The sequence below is a fragment of the Triplophysa dalaica genome, chromosome 14 (genome assembly GCF_015846415.1).
Source record: "Triplophysa dalaica isolate WHDGS20190420 chromosome 14, ASM1584641v1, whole genome shotgun sequence".
Classification (NCBI taxonomy): domain Eukaryota; kingdom Metazoa; phylum Chordata; class Actinopteri; order Cypriniformes; family Nemacheilidae; genus Triplophysa; species Triplophysa dalaica.
In genome coordinates this window covers 16408141-16430058 of record NC_079555.1, presented here as the reverse complement: position 1 = coordinate 16430058, position 21918 = coordinate 16408141, and the positions used below count along the sequence as shown (strand labels likewise).

General features: G+C 36.9%; 2 long non-coding RNA genes across 2 annotated transcripts; one reads left to right on the top strand and one right to left on the bottom strand.

The window, feature by feature from the left end:
* Positions 1–17464: 17464 nt before the first annotated feature.
* On the bottom strand, positions 17465–19962 carry LOC130435697 (uncharacterized). The gene is made up of 3 exons (XR_008908842.1): positions 19826–19962; positions 18993–19127; positions 17465–17936 (listed from the first exon to the last, which is right to left on the bottom strand). It is a non-coding gene; the product is annotated as an uncharacterized LOC130435697 (long non-coding RNA).
* Positions 19963–20059: 97 nt separating this feature from the next.
* On the top strand, positions 20060–21486 carry LOC130435696 (uncharacterized). Its single transcript, XR_008908841.1, has 3 exons — positions 20060–20101; positions 20723–20801; positions 21203–21486. It is a non-coding gene; the product is annotated as an uncharacterized LOC130435696 (long non-coding RNA).
* The last annotated feature ends 432 nt before the right edge of the window (positions 21487–21918 follow it).

Below are 21918 nucleotides of genomic sequence, written 5' to 3'. Positions count from 1 at the left end.
CATGAAAAAACTCACATAGGCTTACACAAGGAACGACCTGAGGTATATCTAGGGGCCAGAATATCATAAAGACTTGATTTTGGCTTTCAACCAGACAACCACTTACAACAACATAGCAACGACCTTCAAATGGCCAAGCACCGCTCACAAATTCTTCCGAATATGTACAAATCTACTTTTCATATTACTGTACTAGTGGATATATGATCCATTCTGCGGTGAGCCCCAGATCCTCCGGTGCCAGACCCCAGCGGTATAACCATTAACCATTAATATGAACACAAGACCTCTAATCTAAACACACATATAACCAGACACTTGTGCACCTGTTGGATATAATGTAATACGGTCAGTCATGCTGTTTTGTTTCATAAACAGCTATAAGCCAACCCTCTCCGAGTCCCGATGCTTCCTCTCCATCTCACGTACACACGCTTTGATTCTCTCAGTCTCGGTGTTCTCGCTGAAAGATTACGCACCCTCTCTGTCCAATTAAACCCACTAACAAGCTGTGCTGTGCCGTGAAAGGCAGATTTACTGCTGCTCGGCTGTACTGGTTGGCTGTACTGGTTTTATTGGCAGGGTCTGCTGAAACAGCTCTGCACTTAAAGCGCTTACTGTTCAGTCATGGTTCATCTCTCTCTCTATTGTGAGCCCTCTCCCCATTTAACTCCAGATCACAAACCCCAGGCCCGGAGCAAAAGACCTAAAGGACAGAACGAGCGAGAGAGGGAGAAATTTCTCTTCATAAAGAAGGCAAAGGCTGAGAACAAGTTGTAGGGAAAAAGGGGGCCATTGTAGGGGGCTGGCCTGTGGACAAGCTGCCCATTCAGAGTTGCCCAGCCGTGTACAATGGCTAAACTAACATCAGTGACATTTGGAGTTGCCTGGGCTTTGGAGTATGAGGGCGGGGAGGGATGGGGGACGTTGAGGGGCGGAGAGCCTGGCAAGAAGAACCGGGTTGGAAACCCTCTGACGGTTCCAGCTATTGAGCAAAATTCATGTCAGAGGGTGGGAAGCAAGATGGCTATGAATTTTGGTGATTGAAATTTAGTTTTGGTTATTTTGTGAGTAAGAAGGTTAGGTTAGAGCAATTGAGATGAAGGAGGGTGAGGAAAGAACGTTTGTAAGGGGGATGAAAAAGAATAAAATAAATATTCAGGCTTTGGCAAATGCCTCCATTTGATTTCCATTAGAAATTCTGCTGCAATATGGCACGAATTGAGATTGTCCCTACGGCCTCAACGGCTTCTTTTATCTCATGACATTGACCGTATCAGTATAGGTAGACAAATCTGTTCATCGCACAAGCCTCTAGAAACACCACACCTCCCAGAACAACCACAGTTATGCAGAACGACACATAAGTTATGCAAGAATAAAATCGTTTAAAGCCTTCCTTTTATTGAAACAAAATACCCCCTGATTGACTGTGAACAAAATGTTTTGTTTATGTTTACTTAGCATCAATAAAGCACAGCTTTTGACCAATCAAAATCCAAGACTGGAACTAAACATTTTATAAACCTCAATAGCATTTCTAAATGTTTATTCAATAAGGTTATATTCCATTTGTTCAGTTCTAGTTAGAATTCAGTTCAGTTATATTCTATTCAATTGAATCTTGAATCGAATATACCCACCTGTAAGTCCCTTTGGATAAAAGCGTCTGCTAAATGACTAAATGTAAATGTATTTAGTGATTTTCAGAGTTCTGCATGACTGCTAATCACCTTATATAAAACCACAGAAAAAATAAGAGACCATTTAAAAATTTTCATTGTCCATATCAGACTCCAGACTTGTGTTTGCTGAATTTCAACAAAATCAAACCTCGGAAGTGAAAAAGTCATCCAACAAAAATGTGAAAGACTAACCGCATGACAAAACATGTGGAAATAGGGATACAAATTCAGGTTATCACACAAAAAAAACATTTTTAAATTTTTCGTAAATACGTATACAAATATTACTGTTGTATTGCTCAAAAGTGAATATAGATTTTTGCAGTATTTGAGGTCTGAAAAAATACAGAGCATCTTTTATTTTATAATTATTTTCAGCTGTTTCTTCATTTCTTCAAGTAAATTCTAAATTCAAGTAAATTCTAAATAAAAACAAGGTTTTTATTTAGAATTTGAGAGACATATTGTCAGCAGTTTGAAGAATGAAACTAAATGATAATTTTACCTAAACACATAGCCTATCTATAAATAGTAAATTGTGAAAATAATTTGGAAATGGTCTTTTTTTTTCCCTCGACTGTATATATAAATATATAGTGACATACAGTGTTTTTCAGCTAAGCTTGATCATAGTATTAAAAATGTCATGATCAGGGGATTGGATTTGAAAAAATAAATTAATGAGATACATGTTTGCCTTGAATACAAGTGTAAGCATATACAGTGCTGTTTATTGCTTAAAATCATTTTTGTTTAAGCCCACACTGTTACTGTAACCTAAATTCACTAATTTGTTTTTTGATGCAACCAGTAACAACATGTTTTGTAGTTGAAAAACAAAGTTGTTTTCATAATGTTATCTTCAATGTTTACACATGCATCCAAATGATCAGTTTTTCCTTTCTCCCTCACACACACACAGTGGTGTTTTGCGGAGCTCCAGGGAGATGGTCCAGGCCAGTAGCTCCAGACCCGATGACGTGAGCGGAATGAAGGGAAGCTTACGCAGGCTCCCAGGTTTGTTTAGACAAGTCTGGCTCGGCCCCACGCTGTAAACAAGGCAGGACCACCAGGCCTGCTGCTGTTTCGCTGCCAGTCGCAGCGTACTGCCACCGGAGCCCGCGCTCGGCCCGCTGTGCCCACCGCGACAGCCTCTGTGCAACACAAGGACATCAGTGTGAGCGGGCGTATCTCTATCCCTGTGTGTGTGTGTTTGTGTGCAGGAGGGGTTGAAGGGGGCATTTGATCTCTTAACAGCAATAACAGCTGCTTAAACCAACAAACAGAGAACTTGATATGTACATAGAGAGAGCGAGTCGACAACCCCGCGAAAGAGCTGCAACAAAGATCAGGCGCACACACGCACAGCTGGTTGGGGCCGCGGTGAGGTCACAGACCTCAGATGTACATAATCTGCAGGCTCGGCCATTTGATCACATGCCAGAGATCAGGCCGGGATGACAGCTCTGTCCGTTTTCACCTTTCACACGGGCAGAGACAAGATCATTCTTAAATCCTCCTCAAAGATGTAATGGAGATTCAACTGGACGTCAGATCACACGCAGGACAGATCACAGAGCACAGACACGACCAATTAAGGATCAAAAGTCAAATGTATTTATACTGATGATTTTCTTTGAAAATCATAATTTATCGTGTCATTCCAAACCTGATGACTTTCTTTCTTCTCCAGAACACAAAACAAGATGTTTTGAAGAATGTCCGTAACCAGACAACATCGACCCTCACTGACTTCCATTGTATGGACACAAAACCACATTTCTCAAAATATCTTCTTTTTTGTTCTACAGAAGAATGAGTCAAACATAGGTTTTGAACAACATGAGGGTGAACAAACCATGACAGAATTTGTCATTTTGGGGTGAACTATCCGTTGAAGACACTGCTCTTCTTAAAACACAAAGTACAAATCAGCAAATAGAGTTTAACAGTTTAACACGCTGGGCTCAAAGTCATAGATTCCCAGAATGCCTTGCTGCAGACAGCTGTGGGTTGGCTGTTAACAGTTGCATGTTGGGAGTGATTACGACTCTCGTAAGATAGCTAGCCACACGCAGTGTTACACTGGACAAAGAACACTCTATCCAACCCTCATAGCCTACACACTCACTGGGACAATTAATATCATATTTATATGGGCAGACATCCAGCCTCATTCACCTCCTTTATCCTCAATAACAAAGCAACAAAAAAAATACTCCGCTTTAGCCCCAATACAGCGACATGCATAGTTCTATATAATGCATTATATAGTTGTCAATCGAAACTGTATTCGCATTCATTCTTTATGATATACACATTTTTCTGGTTATACTTCCATGAATAAACTGTAATATTGGTAAGTACATGTGTCCTATGGTGTAACTGCAAAAATAAAAACTTATATTTTATTTTATTTTAATTTGGTTTGTATTTATATTATAGATTAGCAAAGAGATTTATCTTCATTGTAGGTCCTTTTCTACATTTTTGCTGTTTATTTGTGAACTACCCACATGCTGTTTTAATGTATTATGGAGTTTAATAGTAAGTCTGTTTACCATTAGAACACATACGCATTTTTCATTTGTAGTGTAAAAAATAATGAATGCTTTGAGAAGCTGAAGAAGACCTTGTCTTGTGGTGATGTTTCAAGGATGTCGACATTTAGTAAACAGTAAAAGAAGTGTGAAGCTTCTTTGCCCGTTTGTGGTTGTCACTGCCTTTGAAAACACTTTAAAATGAAAGTTATTCAGTGCCAACATTATTGTTTACAGAATTGTTAAATAAAAGCCTAAGGCTTTGTGTCTACATGGATTCAGAATAACAGCACTCATGATTGCGCATTAAAATGAATATTCTTTTTCTCAAATAAACAATTTGTTTGTCTCTGTATAACAGCAGCATCTGTTAAGTCTTAGGAGAAAATTGTTCAGTTTTGATCAGATCAAGAAATGAAACACTTTATATAAAACACACCAATGAAAGCCTACGCTGCATTTAAAACTCAAATACAAAAAGAGAAACCTATTGAAATTCGCTCTTCAAAACGTGCACGTGGTATATTAAAGCCCCCATGAAATAAAAAACTACAATGCCTATTTTTTATAAATATTTAAAAAATATTGCAGTTTATCAATGTGGGTCGTTCTCTTTTAAAATTTGTGTGGCCTCATAACATTTCATTAATATCTGAAAATGCACTTCCTACCTGGAATGACCATCCAACTTATGTTAGACGGCTTGGGCGGACCATCCGTTAACTCCTCCCCTTCAAATGTCAGTCTGCCAACATTTACATTTACAAATGCAACGACTGTTTTTACACATCTAATCAAATCGTAGAGAAAGGTGAAAGCCACTCCCACAATTTTTTCAAAATTCCAATTTCATTTCACTCGGTAATGCATGAAAATACGGAAGTACAAACGATCGCATCTTCCGGTTCACGGGGACTTTAAGTTGTCTTAGTAAGGGTCACATAATTTTTCCTATAGTGTTTTCATGGTTCCTTAAGTTTACGGGTATTAGAAAGTAACTTTCTGTTTAACGGCAGTGTGCTCCAGGTTATGAGCGTATGTGTGTGTAAGATGAGTAACCATCTCTGTCCTTCTCCTATAGACATCTCTCTCCTCACCTCTGCATTTATCTGTCAGGGTCACCCGTGATCACATTTTACAGAGAGCACATCACACAACAGATATGAGGCGTGTTAACAAGTGTCATCGAATAACCGACTGCTTCTGTTTTCAGTGTTGATCATGTTCTGACTGTAAAATCTGATCGGATGAGCCATTTTTAAAAGATGCTCAAAATAGTAGACATGCATGAGATCATATTAACCCACCGAAAATGACACAAAGGATGCAGTTTTACATTTTTAACTTCAATTAAAATGGATTTTGACAATCAGTTGATAAAATCTCTCTGAAAGGGATCCTAACAAAATTGATCCTCTGTATCTTTACCTGTAGTGGTGTGTACAATTGATAAAAATGTAATCTTTATTGGTGTAAACAAGTCTTTAGTCTTGTTTTTAATCCTCTTACAAAAATAAGTGTCCTTCAAATTCATTGTATTACTCCAAGTATGCTTGAGTAAAGTACATTTTAAGCATACTTTACATAGTATGTAGTATACTAATACAAATGTAGTAGTGGTATACTTGTAAGTGTACTATTTCAAAACTACATCGGATAAAATTGGCCCAATTTTTTGTTACTTTTATAGGTATACTTCCAAAGGTCCTGTGAATGATATTAGGCAGCATCTAGTGGTGAGGTTGCGTATCACAACCAACGGCTCACTCCACCCCTCCTCCTTTCGGAGCACTAAGGTGGCTGACACAGAACTAAGATGTCATCATGTTTTCTATTTTTTGCAGAAGGAGATAACACATATACGAAACGCGCAATGTAGAGCTGTTTGTCCGATTAGGGCTACTGTAGAAACAACATGGAGAATTTATATTTAAGTACATTTCTGAGAAGTAACAGCAGAATTTTACCAGCAGAAAGTATGCGACTTATCTCTGGTTTAAAAAAAGTGGATTAATAGCACACTTGGCGCCCTATTTTAACGATTTAAGCGGTTGGTCTTATTTTGCAATTTTGCTAGTTTATCAACAGGAAAACGGTTTGCGTGCCCAAGCGCATGGTCTAAACGGGTTCTCCTTATTCTCTTAATGAGTCATTGGTGTTTTTGTGGTGTAATGTGCAGTAAACCAATCAGAGCCAATCATTTCTCATTCCCTTTAAGAGCTAGTTGTGCTCGCACCATGGGGGATCGCTATTTACACGGCGGAATTTGCAAGAGCAAAGACTGGATGCTTCTCCAGAGAGGAAACGCAGCAGTGCGCGAGGATAAAGCGCGCCAGCAGATCATCTTTACACAATAATAATATTTAACATGGTTATCCATTTATTTTCTATATTTGGCATGTTTGTGTTTTCCTGCCCTTCCCTCTGTGTAACAGGTAAAGTGAAAGCTCGTTTTGGACCCGTCCTGAGGCGCATTTTTCTATATGCACTCTTTAAATAACGAAAAACAATTGCGCCCTTGACATTAGACTAGGTTCGAGTTGGTCTATGACGCAGTCTATTTTCAGTTCCTCAAATAGCAATGTGCCAACAATGCGCCTGAAAACACCTTTTTTTTAGAACAGCATGCCTATGGGTGCACAAATGAGCGCAAATTCATTTGCTATTTAAACAACAGGGTGCAGGATGGGAAAATGAGAACTACGTTGAGCTGAAACTAGCAAAAACACTTGACTCGCCGCATTACACATGGTGTACGATAGGGCCCTCGAACTTTGTAAGAATATGCTATGGTCAATGTAAAGGTCAACTGAAAAAATATATTATAAAGAATTGTTTGTGACTAATGTAAATAATTATTAAAGAATATAAGTGGTGATAGTTGTTAAAAGGGCAAAATAAAAACAAATAAATAAAAATGTGCATTATTCATTGACTATTTATAGACTATTATCATATTGCTGTTGTCATGGTTTCATAAAAGCAACATAACAATAATTGTACCATTGTGGGAAAAGTTCTCTGTGTTGTAAAAAGTCAAATTCTTCATGGTTTTTGTCATGCATAAAAACAATAGACAGGGATGGTTTGGGAAACCATCCAAACTCTACACATGTTTTTATTCTAGCAATAATTTTGTCAAACTTTAAATCTGAGAGACCGAGCTGGACAGCACAGATGATGGAAGAAAAGAGATTCATTTTGCAACTGCAACGAATGCAATTGTTTTTCCTGGAACTCATAGATTCCAAACGTTCAATGGCATTACCAGATTCTTCCTTTATCTGAGTCTGACGATTGCCAAGACTTTGTGTTGTGCAAGCGTGTGTGTGCGCAGGGACTCGTGACAAGTTAAAACATTATTTTGTTTCAAAACCGGTGCTGCTTTTTCTTTCGCAGACGTGTCAATGCAATTCAATAATTGATGTTAGACACAATGCGGTTGCGGTGTCTGAGAGAACACATGAGATGTTTTGCACACAGCGAAGAAAAGGCCTTAAGGAGACATAGAAAGCGAGAGAGGCCTCTTCCTCTCAGGAAAAACACACACCTGATCCCAATTATGTCTTTGAAGCCTTTTTCTGACCTCTGACCTCTCACCCTGGACCCCGAGCGCAGCGCTTTTTGTGTGTTACTTGGTGAAGCGACGTGCAATGATCACACACGCCTGTTTCTAATCACAGATGTGAATGTAGATCCATACGTATATCCATACACACTCACTTTCTCACAGACGCCGAGGCATGCTATCGGCTAACGGGAACTAGAAGAGGCCAAACATGCCTCAACTTATCTCATCACAGACTTTGTCCCTTTAGACTTGCCACAGCCGCCTTTCCTACAGCATAATTCAAAACTTTATATTCATGGCCAACACATAACCTAAGAATGCTAAATCACGTCCTGTGTCTTTGCTTTATGCTCCAGAGGAGAGCAGACGGGAGGTGATGGGGGAGGAAGGAACTCTTATTTGTCCTCGAGCCTTAAAGAATGAAAGCCTCCGCTTTTCACGTCTCATCTTGTCTCTCCTCATCAGATGTCTTTTCATTTCTCATTCTCAAATTCTTAATGATTTTTGTCATGCAGTGATCGTAGTTTATATCACAACAGAAGTCCAAACTGTACTTCATCCTTGTTTTACATCTATCTGTTTTTCACAGCTTAACCTGTATCCTTTGCTTTCCTCTCATCCTTGTTTCCTCACCTACTCTTGTACTTTTTCTTGAGCCCCTTTGTCTCCCTTTTTTCGTTTCATACCTCCTCTCCAGTGGTTTCAGGTCATTTCACTGATTTCAGATATATATCTAAGATTTAGTATATATGGCCAATCTGTGCACTGTAAAAATATTCACCAATTGTAGCCGCCTTCATTTTTTTATTACATCAAATTACCAAATAAGTAAATTTTACTTAACTAGATTTTTTTAAACTCAGGTCAATATCATTTAAGTTTAATTGACTCATAAAACTAATTTGATTCAACTTAAAAACAGCATCATAAAATGTTTACGTTTTTTTACAGTGTTTGTACTTTTTATACTTGACAGTATACCAAGTATGCTTGGCTTGTATTAAGATGAACTCTTTTTATTATAATATTTTTATCATAATCCGCAGGTAAGGTGATAAAAAAGTACATTCTGATTAATTGTGGGTTGCGGGTCGATAATTAATATTGCAAATATTAAATACATTCTCTAAAATATGAACGTGTTTTAAATGCATTTTCATCTGGCTGACAGACACTAATTTGCAGACACTCAGTTTAAAAAGTGTGCGTTGCAAGGATGGGATGGGGGTCCATTCTTATAGCAGAAATGGGGGTGAAGCAGATCAGCATCAACTGCACTGTAATTGGCTCGGGTGTTTATTAGTTTATTCAGTCGTTGTTTGGGCTAAACATATATTTTGTGTGTCGAAATGACAGAAACTGCGATTTTCCCATTAAAGTTTGAAGCAAATAAAATAGCCTGTGTTTATTTTATTAAAAAATGTAGGCAAATCAGGGCAAAGCCAAACTTTTGTTTTATAAATAAAAGTGTTTATTTAAAAGCAGCCCAAGATCAGCGTATTATTTATAAGCAATGCGCAAATTATCTCTAACGTCACTGAAGCTGCTGTTAAAAACGAATGATCCACTGACATCATTCTTAAAACAATGAATTAGAATGAATAATGTGAAATGTACATCATAGAAAATTATATATGTGGGTGGGCGACGGGCAGATGATTTGTTTAATGCACCGGATTTTATTTTTGCCATAAATCATTATTATTAGTCACACTTTATTTTAGTCATAGGTTTTGCAAATATCTAACCAATAAAAAGCATTAAAAACTGCATGTCAACTTTAACGACAGAGTATTTAACCATTTTTAAAGTATGTTATTTTGTTTTCTGAAAACAACGAAATTGGACATCTGAGGTTTTGGTAGGACAGATACGAGTAAGGTTCCTTTGTCTTATCCACTATGTTTTATTAGGTTGATCTTTTATCTTTCATCTTCGCTTTTTTTGCTGTTTCTTGTCAAATTCCTTTCACCTTTTCCAGTCTATCATTTAATGTCACTTCCATTTCAGTCTATCTTTTGTCTTGTTTTCCTTGTTTTTATCTGTCAGGTATTAGACAGAGAGGTCAAAGGCAGGCTAGCCGCGGGCACATAGCTCAGTCGGACCGCTGGCTTTTGAAGGTTTACTTGTGTATGGCTGTTGTGTAGGGGAGCTTGTTGTCTTCGTCGCAGCAGATGTTGCTCTTTTGTCAAAATAATTTTGTGGGAATTTTCATGAGCTGCACGAGACCACAGCTGGGATACAGGTGGAGGAATGAGAGGGATCAGTACACTGCCCCCCAGAGACTGATACACGAAATGCTGAGAAGAGCATGTTCACAAGGACATAAAATTCAACTATAAAGCTACAACCTCTAATGGAAAAAATGCTTATCACGAAATAAATGTTTTTTAAGTTTTACTATAGTTTTAAAGATTTTTCTGTTGCGCTCCTGTACCACTTTTTTTGTTTTTACTTGTTAAAATCTGTAGTCAATTAAGGTTATATTTATCAAATTAAAAGTTAACACATTCGTATAAGGAACATTTCTCACTATTAAGTAGTTGCTTATTAGTATGCATATTCTAAGCATATTGGTTGATTATTAGTATTTATTAGTATTGTGTTTAGGTTGCTTATAAAGCACATACTCTGCATGACCATTCTACATCCCTACCCAATACCTAAACACAACTAACTATCAGTAACTAACAAATTAGGAGTTTATTGAGGAAAATGTTGTAGTTAATGGTTTGTTAATAGTGATCTGGACCTTCAAATAAAGTCTGACCAATCAAACATCAATTATACGTTTATTGTATGAACTGTATATGAATTACAAATAATTTTAAATGAATTAATACTTCACTTTACTGTATGGCATTGTTGACATTGTGATTCGGATTGTCTGACACATGGTGTTGTGATTAACACACAGTAGATGCTTAAAACATGTCCAAACAATTTTACCAGTTTCAAGCAAAACAATGCAAAAAGACCATACAAATACACATTTAGTGATTTGCGATAACCTCGGCTCTCAGCAATACACGTCACATGCATTATTAAAAACATTATTTAATAGTGTTATTTCTGAAAAAAATGACTTCAATACCTATAGGCTGTATGGAAAAACCAGCAATATGCAACAGCTGTGTGAAAACTGAATGGAGTGACTGTTCAGCTGAAAATACTGTAATGATATTTAATAATGCATGTGACGTGTATGGCTGAGTGCCGAGGTAATCGCACACACCTGCTCACTCACACACACAACCTTAATAACAAAACCACAAACAAACATCAAAAAGAGGTTTGTGATGTGAATGTTGAAATACCTCACTTGTACATGTAAGACTTTCATACCTCCTCACATGTTTGCATGTAAATACCATTTGAAATGCGAACTCATAATTTGTATACTGATTCTGAAACTGAAAAACGATTGACTTATCCTCGAGATCACGCATTTGCATGGCATTGTCAGTGTATGACCTATATTGCATTCTGTCGTATGAACCGCAGACTGCTCTCTTCACTTTCAAATGCAGTTGCAGATCTCTCACATATACAGTATGAGGTTGTGAAAGAAAGAAAGATGGATTACCTCACCGCTTGGCAGGAGCTCTAATTCAAACCAACATGTTTCCCTCCGCGAACAAACATGACAGTCGTTGGGCTGTGGAGCGTTTCCCTGCTGCCAGCACAATATAAAGTAATAGCAGGTGCTTTCGGGGTGCCAGGCACCAGTGAGGACAAACATGACCTTTGTTTCTCATTCACTCCATCTCTTATTCTAATGTTGGCTACTTTCACACATTTCAGCTACATTGCTTTTCATTGCGCTAAATGCTAACGCAATACCAAATGTATCCTTCATCGATAGCACAATCCTAGAATGCTTTGCAAAGAGTGAAGTCAACTATACACATTTTTTCAAACCCAAAATTAACAATACTAGTAGAATATAATGTCAATTGTGTTGAACTCCATATTGTTTATGTTTTGTGTTTTATGGTTTTTAATGTATTGCATTGTTAGCATTGTTAGTCAAACTCTGGAAGCGCTTGTGTTTGTGATCTCCTGTGTGCTTTCCTTCAGGAGTGCTGTTTGCGTGTGTGGAATTGCTGCCTGCGTACATTATACTCACGTTGGTCACATATGAGTCAGTTCCTTTTAAGTAAGAACGTTGCCTCAAGGTGAACGATGTCTGCAATAGACGACTCACTAGATTTTGGAACAGAACTTTATACTTCCCCGCACATACCCATAAAACACACATTGCTTCCAGATCCAGGGTAAATGAATCAAGGCGAAGCCAAAGCTCGTAGTAATGTGGTTTATCTGGTGCGTGTGGCGGAGGGGGTGGAGGGGGTAAGCTGGAACAGATGCAGGGGTCCATGGCAGGATCAGCCTGTCAACTCAGGGTTCCTTTCAATGGATCCAGCCTGGCCTTCCTCAGTGGGTCAATTTCCTGTATTTAAATACCCGATACAGACATCTCCATCTCACCGCTCACATCCACGATATTTTCATGAATGCATGAGCAATCACACACACACACACACACACACACACTGTAGGACAAATTGTGGTTTGGACTGGTTGTGATTTTGTGCTTGTGATCCCAGATCACGTCCCAAAATGAACGCCACTGCCCAACCACAGACCCTATGACCGTGTGAGATGATTGAAGGAAATAGCAGTCAAAAAAAGAAAAAAACATGCGCAAAGCTGACGGAGACAGACTGGTTTTAAAAAAGCGTCTGGTTTTGGACTTGAAAAATTAGACTAACCTTCGAAAAATGAACAACTTTATTCAAAATGACACGGTGGACTGAGGTTCACTCTCAACAGAAAAAAATGAGCAAAACAGATTTGGAAACCAGGAGGAGCATAGAAGGCCAGAACTGAAGTCTTTCCATTGAACATAGAGCTGGAAGCCAAGAAAGGACAGCTGACAGACCAAAACTAAATGAGCAATAAGAGCATATTCACTTTTTGAGCCAAAATATACGGTGGGATGGTGATGGCTTGGGTGTTGCTTTCGGTAAGCCTTCTGTTTTAAAATCTACAAACAAAGTTCAAGTTAAAGATGATTTTTCACCCACATGTTAAATAACATGATAGCAGATTCTTAATTTTAGTTTAGAAAGAAAATGAGACCACTCTTTCCACATGCAGTATACACAACACAGTCTGACAGGAACTCCTATACTATTTTACAACGTGGCATATTTGTATGAATTTTTACAATCTTATTCATATGTTTTAGTTACGTTTAACGTTTTAGTACGATTTGCTTTCGAACAGTATCATGTTACGTTTAGGGGCGGGGCTTCAGTATTGCTTTTTCAAATAATTGGTACAGTTTTGTATGATTCGCATTGTATGAATTCAAACAAAATAATCACGTTGTAAAATTGTAAAAAAAAATCTAGGAGATCAGGGGTTAAAAAAGTCAGAATGACATGCGTCTGCGGGATGACATGTGATGAGTAACGCCCTTCTCCACTCTAAAATGTCTTTGTTTCAGTCTAAAGGCTACAAGCTACTCTATCCTATAATCCAACCCATCTAGTGTTACGTTTAATAAAGACAAGTCCAGGATCTTAAATCAAACCCTCAACCACCTCTGAATACGAGAGAGAAACCAGTCTGATGTCCAAAAGAGATTTGAAAAAATTCAATGATGGGTTTCAGCTGAGGATCGTAGGGCTTGTGGTCTAGCGCAGTATTGGGTGAGATATCTGGCCAACCGGGCGACTGCTGATGGATGGTGGGGTGAGAGAAATGCCACATTATCCAAGCAATACAAGCTGGCATATGAATGTTTGTCTTAGTGGTTTGTAGTGCGGTATGTCTGCCATCTATTTTACCCTCTCGATGACGCTGTCTGGGTTAGTGTGGTATAACCCTAAACCCATTCCTAAAATGTTTTGGAGTCAAGCCAAACGTTGCACTAGAGTTTTCACCTTCATCATACCCACACTATTTAGTATGGCTGTGTACAAACGCGCGGCTCGGGTATAGCTGACTTGACTAGCATGCATAATACGTCTGTGTTTGACGGCACGGAGATGGATTTTTCACAAAGAGACGATGTCAGGTGAGGAGTTATACTCTGTTTGGTCAAATCTGCTGGTCTATTACGGTAAGAGCAAGTTGATTCTCTTTTTTTCCTGAGAGTTAAAAGTTGGCTCAGAATCCATTAAGGAAATTTTCCACATCTCCAGGATACACACTCACACACAACACTGACACAGCTTTGTGAGACGCAGTCACCCTATTTCACTCTTTTGCCTGATGTAGGCCTGTCCCTGCATGCTGTCAGGGTTAATCTACAGCACATTTGCCATCGCTGACTGCCGACCTCCAGAATTCATTCTATATCCATGAATCGCAACGATGCAATAAATAATATGATTATATTCAGATGATGCATATAGAATGGAAAATGACTTCTGGACTGTTCAAGATTAGGCCTACAGCTGTTGTACTTTAACCAGTTGTCTCTTTAAACATATACACAATGACACCTGTGAATGACTTCTCTGCTTTATTTATTCATACAGGTGATTATTAGGCCTGGTGCATTAAAACAAATATTATAAAATATCTTGTGCCAAATTTACTGTAACTGTAATTAAAATATTCATATTTTGTCTTATCTTACTTGAAAACATTGCTTTTGTCAAAAATCATATTTTAGACTGTAAATGTGTGTCTCTCCGTGTACGCGCTTGTGTGTAAATAACTTAGAGCGCTGTTAAAAGTTATTTAAGATGTAAAGTGCTCGATCGACATGTAAAAGACAACACACTGCATCTAAGAAGCGCCCGCCTCTGGACCGTAGTATTGATCTGAAATGATTATTAATACTAAAGATGAGAGAAGGCCACAAATAATGTGACGCATCAAGATATTGAATCATATCGAAACGTTGACATAAAAAAACGATATTGAATAAATCATGAGGCGATTTAACACCACTTGTTCTGAAGTCTTTTGGTGTATTAGGTCCTCCTGGATTGTTATTCAAAGGCTGGTAAGTCGTGTTGATGATGTCAGTCTTTTTCCAATTTTGTCACAACATTGTGTCACAAGATGAGTCCTGAAGATTACAGGTTTTAAACAATGGTTTTAAAAACATTATAATGTTGAATTTAACATATTAAATCATCAGGGGAGATCCGGGACGAATGTAACAAAGCGATTTTCTCAGATCACTGACAATATTGGCATTTTAAGCTTTGACTGCATGTTCAGCGCGCAACCCTTGACGGTGCTACTGAATATCACATGATTACGTCATCGTTTCCCGCAATAAGGTCCGGAAAACGGATTATTGAAAGTACATTTCTGAAACTGTGCTTTTTTCTAATTAAAAGTTGTGTTTCTCGTTCCATGTGTCACAGTAATGATCAATCTACAGGATATTTAGTGCAGTAACACATCCTACAGTTTGCATTTTTTTTCAGCATTAAAGTAAATCGGGTTTAAATGTAGGAGGTTCTGTCGGGACGAAAGTAACACTTATTGCTTTTGTCCCTTTGCTAATTTTATTATTTTACTATTTTATGTTCATTTAATTTTCAAATACTTTAAAACGTTTTATAAATTGTATTGACATTGTCAATTATAGAACATTCTAAGCAATTCAACTTTGTACTATTGTGTTGTTTTAGAAATGAGATAAAACTGAAATTTAAAAAAGATATGTAATTTTTTTTCAAAGATAAAAAAAAGGTATTTGCAGTTTGCAGTTTACAAGGTCATAGTCAGGTATATTAAATAAAAACAAAACAGTACTTTTGTTACTTATGACCCAGCTGTGAGTTACTTTTATCCCTACTGACGGGGTCGAAAGTAACAATGTGCAACTTATTAAGTGAAATTATACAGAAGTAGTTTTACATTTGTACAAAATACCTCTTGTTATTAACAGATAAAATTTGTGAGATACTGACCACAGCAAAAATATGTCCTGCTCTAAAAATAATTTAAAATGACATTTTTCTGAAATATAGTATTTCGTCCCTACTCTCCCACTAATATTTTTTTAAATATATAGAATAATACATTGCTAATAATTTAGTATTAATTAAATAAAAATTGATTTTGTCGCTTTTCATACATTGAAAAGCCCCTCACTAACACCTTCGTCTTTGTTTAATTGTGTTTGTTTACCTATTCTAATGTTTGAGTTTATTTCAACATTTGAAATTCACACATTTGCACAGCTACAGTTACAGATGCTTTGATTGTTCCAATATGGTGGAAGACTTACATAGCAGCCCAACTATGTATTTATATGCTCTTGTATCCGGATGGTCGCAAAAGGCGCACATGACACTTTGAGTACAATGAAAAGGAAAAAATATATTTATTTCCCAGTAAGTTTGACTGAAACCTTGAACTATTAAAAAAACATGTGTAAAGTGTGTTAGACTTTTCATCTGTGGGTAAGAAGACAGATTGGGAGACAGACAGATCTATATAATCAGATACAGTACATTCGTGCTTCCTCTACTTTAAATGTTCAAGGACTCTTTCATGCACTAATTTGAACAAAGTGCTTGACAAACAGATTGTAAAGCTGCACGGCTGTGAGACCATCTTGAATGCTGGAACCGAGCCTGACCGAGCAGCCTTAAAACACTTGCTCTCCAAAAATGATCACACCAACAACAGCCCCCGCCACAAACAACCGACTCGTCTCAGCAGCGTCCACAACAGCAACTTTCAAGATGGAAATTCAGTTGTAAGTGGATCCTGACCTGAGGTAAGCGAGGAGGATTATTCCGCTGGGTTTTACCCCCAGCATTAGGCCCCCGTCTCTCTCCCATCACGGCCTCCTGGTGGTTGGGTAATTAAAGCACACCAGCAGTGGCATCTCCATGGTAATGCTGGCAAATCCGGACGGAGAGGCCGGAGCCACGGGCTCCACTAATCCTGTTTGAGACCATCAGGAGCCTGGGCCGGCCCAGCCGGAAGACCCACAATTACCCGGTGGAACGATTAAGAAACTTCTGGATTTTTGCAGTTTTCTATTCTACCTTTTGGTCAAACAACTTTGAAACGCATGGAATTTTCTTGGAAAATATGCAACACTATGCTGTTTCCTTGCTGTACAAACAAATCTACGTTCAATGTGAATTTTTTGGTTTCTTCTTAATCCACATAAAAACCGAAATCTTGATCGAGAAATGTTTCTTGTCCTGTGAGCATTTGGGTTGAGCCATGATGTGTCCACGTTTTGAGTTAACAAATGACAAATGGGTTCAAGTGAGGTCTAGTGAAGTCCTCTGAAATGGATGTATTACAGCCAACACTACGTTATTAAAATACAAGTGGTCAAATTGCTCTCTCAGCACCATATAAACAGTTCAGGCCTTTACCGAAGGTCCTTAATCCCACATAACAATTTTGTGTTGGCCCAGCTCCGGCCCACACCAATACTTTTCCCTCGGCCCACATACAACATTGAATGACGGCCCTAGGGTGGCCCAGATCCAAATTACAGACCATGACCAGATATGGGCCGCAACTGGTCCGAGCCTCCGCCAATTAATAAGCCATAACTGGCCCTGAACTGGCCCAGAGTAGGTTTTAATACTGGGTGCCGTATCGTAGCCAGAAGTAAACCAGATCAATGCCGATTTTTAAAAAGAGACCCCCAAATTTAGCCATAGTACAGCCTATGATTGCCAAAATCATGTGAAAAAATAACTTCCAATACCTGAATTGTTTTTCAATAAACATTTTTTATTTACAAATAAAAATAAAGTGAACACATTGTGTTGAACATATTTTTATGTAAAACGGAAACCTTTAGACTTTAAATGAACAGTACCTTAACACTTGAAAAAATGAAACCGAATACGGACTAAATGAAAACGTTATAAACCAAAGAAAGACAAAATTAAACTTTATAAACAACATAACACATAACTGCGTGTGTGCACATGAAAAGGAAATGAATGTATTTTGTATGTGTTCGCACGCATAAGCTATTATGGCTCTAAATGAGAGGCACAGCTATTTATCATCTCCTTTCTCTTCAGCCGTTCTCTTCTTCCTCCATCCCAATCCGGAGCAAGCTGAAGCCATCTCTGGATATGACCGTTTTTTTTTGTTAGGGAATTTTTCTCACCGCAGCTGAAAGACATACATAATTATTAAATATAGTTTTGGTAATTTAAAAAAGTTCATCGTTTAAAAAATGTTTAAGTGTGGAAACTATGGTGTAAATAAAATAACGGATAATGCACATTAAGTAAATGCAATAAAAGGTGTAACTATTTTTTATTCATATTATTTAAATACTTTAAACGATCCCTAATGTACTTTTTTAGATAAAAATTAAAATGAACATAACCTATAAACAGCATTATTTAATCTTAAGAAATAATTAGAGGGATTAATCCGCCTGTAGTTGTTCCAAGCATGTATACATTTCTTTGTTCTGTTGAACAGAAAGAGAGATATTTTGGAATAATGTTAGCAACCAGCTGTTCTGAAGCACCATTGACTGACATAGTAGGAAAAATGTAAAATGTAATCAAAAGTTCCCCAGAACTGTTTGTTTTCCTACATTACTCAAAATATCTTCTTTTGTGTTCAACAGAACCAAAAAATGAAATGTTTTTCCTACTACGGTGCTTCAGAACTGTTAGTTGTTAACATTATTCCAAAATATCTCTCTTTGTGTTCAACCGAATAAAGACATTTTTACATGTTTGAAACAACTAGAGGGTGAGTAAATCAGACAGAACTTTCATTTTAAATGTCCATTACAATTTGTGACCCTGTCTGTGAAATCTAATTCTGAGAGAATGAGTATCAAAGTGTGATTTCAGTCATTCATTTCAATATGATTTAGATCTTTGACATGGCCATAGTCAGTCAATATTTAATGTATCAACATTATATTTTCACATAATGTTATGTACATTATGTTATGATTTTAGGTCCAAAACAACTTCAGCTGGGTTTTCAAAGGCAGGGTCACATGTTTTAGAAAAACAATTTAAAAGGATTAATGCAATTTATACACAATTAGTACAGAGCACAGTGCTCTTGATTATTGATGATATTAAGCAGAAGAGCTGCAAATAAGTTTTTTATTGAAAACTTATTAAAATCCATATAAAACCAAGCACACAATCTCATATTTACTAAAGATATTTTTTAGAGATATAAATATACACTTACAAGTGTCAAGAAAAAGTTGAGGATTTAGTGGTCCTTTTGGGTCATGGCCAATGTTCCTCCTCTGAAATGGGTCAGCAGCTTATCTGTAGCTGGACTGGAGGAGTTCGGTCTCGCTGATGGTGGATTGGAGGACTTCTGCCAAATTAATTCAAAAATTAGGGCAAATATTAAGTGAATAATCCCATGTCAAAGATGTATATCATAAAGATGGAAACAAATTTTAAAGCTCATATTATCTAAGAAGTAGATTTTCATTAACAGTTTAGCCATTCCAGAATATAATGTTGTGTTTAAGGATCCCTAATTAGTGATGTCTAAAACAATAAAGGACATTAATGAGTGCCATTCACTTGTATATAACATGCAGACACTTGAGCAGTTACAAATTAAGAGATTTATATATTTATAATCAGATACATTTTGAAATTATTGTATGTGTTATTTCATGTGAATACATTTTTAAATGAATATGTATCATGATTATATTGTATAAATCCTGACAAACAAGTAATACATTTTTAAACTATATAGTAAAACAAAGGTTAAACGTTTTAAATCAATACATTTAGTTGTTCCAAATGCCCCTATGCAGGCTGATTATCTTAATATTTGTAAGCATAAATAATAGAAAAACATTGATCCTGTTGCATATTAAAATATCAGATGCAAAACCCTCTAAGAAATCCTCAGTCAACCTACGTTACTCAAATAATTTTGCTTCAAACCCCACTAAATAACACACTCTGGCTCTGAAAATACATGGAGGATTCAGATAAAATTACTCGTTTAAGAAAATTGTTCCAATTAACAACAACAGCACCGACCACACTTACCTAAAAACAGCCGTTGAAGAAGAGACGAGAAGAATCCTGGGCGGGAATATAGTTTTCGAATCCAAAGTATCCCGTGAACCTGACTCAAATCAACCAATCAGATGACGCGAGAAGCTGTCGTGATCATGTAAATCGCGCCAAAACAATTAACCAGCCAATGGATGAACTGATCCAGATGCAAACTGGTTGAAAACTTGGTGGGAGGAGTCGGAGTTCTGCGCACGCGCATAGACTGCACATTTGATTTAATTGCCAACTGCCACCGATTCGTCTGAGGTAAGCAATGTGTTTTGAGTTTACACAGTTCCTTATACTAAAATATAAAATAAGAACCAACTTGTTGTTCTTATACTGTTCTGGGTTTTGAAACGTTCTTGCATTATAATCTTGTAATTTATTGTCGTGATAGCACACGGTCTGTCTGATGTGGAAAATGTTGAAAGGCCACATGCAGCATCGATAAAGTGTAAAGCATAATTTAAGATAGGCGTTTGGCTATTTCAATGCTCGAGGTAGATGCGATGGTTTATTACAGCAAATAGCAAACAATTACTAAATCTTACTAAAACTTACAACAACACATGAGCTCATATATGTAAATAAAACGTTTATTTGTTAAAAAGCAGCAAAAAGTAAGTAATGAAATAAGAACAAAAAATAATTAGAACAGAGACAAATGATGTAAACAGTATGTTATATCTAGATCTGAAAGTTATTTAAGCGTTCATGAGTTGAACTTTATATTCACTGTAATTAAATGTACAGACTGCTATAAACGGAGGCAGTCACTGTTGTGCTTAACATATGTCTTTTGAGTGTTGTTGAATTCTTATAATTTCTGACTGTGATTGAATGTAAAAAACATTATTGTTCTTATCTAATCTTTAATGGTTTCAGGTTGTGTCTGAACATCCCCTTTATCAGAGTGTTCTGGTGCACTTGCTTTGCATGCCGTGCTTGTCCTGTACCACTGTAGGTGAGGAAGATATTAAAAATCCTTCAAATGCTAATGTTGTTTGGCCAACAACCCTCTGACACGGTTGTGTGTTTCAAAAGTTTTTTTAGCACATGTGCTGTGTATAAATGTTCTAATCTGTTAACATGGCTGCTGAAAAACAATATGTGACTACAGGAACTATTGGAATTCAAATTATTAGAAGCTTATGTTAACAGATGTCCCAATGTGTGTACCGTGATGTCATCAACAACTAGTTGTTCAGTTTTGTTCCATACACACTGATTGGATATTTTATTCAGGTGGAATATTTTACAAAGAGAATTGTTGTGTTGTTGTACAATAAATTGAATATTATTGCCACATGAGTTTGTGAGTGAATGGATTTGTAATGGGTATGAATTGTTTGATTTTTCTTGCAGGTCTTTTTTTTCTGTGAGACCCAGCTGAAGATATCAAGAGCTCAGATGTTGGCCTACAGTTCATTACACTGACTTCTTTGATGTTCCCTGAAAGACTGACTACTACCATTTCATTAAGCTAAACCGAGAACCTGTGACAGTTTGTGGAGTTTGAATTTAAAGTCACACATGTCTATCAATAAATTGAATGTTTTGTCATGAGCTGCTGTTTTCTATTTGTCTTTCACAACATCACTTTTACCTTTTCAAAGTCTTGCAGTTTGTGTTTACATTGTGTTAGCATATTTTTTTACTGGCTCAATGTTTGTTTTACAAAGTAAAAATTTTTTTTGCTATTAAACATATTTTTGTGGGCGTATTATTCATTGTTATGTGTATTTCACAAATATACTTATATATTTGCTATTTATATATTTGCTCCAAAATTAGATTTATTTTCAAGTGTTGGTTTATTTTGATTTAGGCCATAAAACTAAAAAGTACAATAAAATGTGAAAACATAATAAAAACTTTTCTCTTTATTTAAATCGTTAACTCATTTTGAAATTATTTTGATTATGATATTTCACTTCACTGATACCTTATTAACCTATTCTGTAACTGATACCTTAAATATAGCTCAGCACACTGCTATACTGCAAGCTTGTTCCCTGCTGAAAAACAATAGAACCTAAAAAAATTCTTAAGGTTTCCATTAAAATACCATCATGAACCAA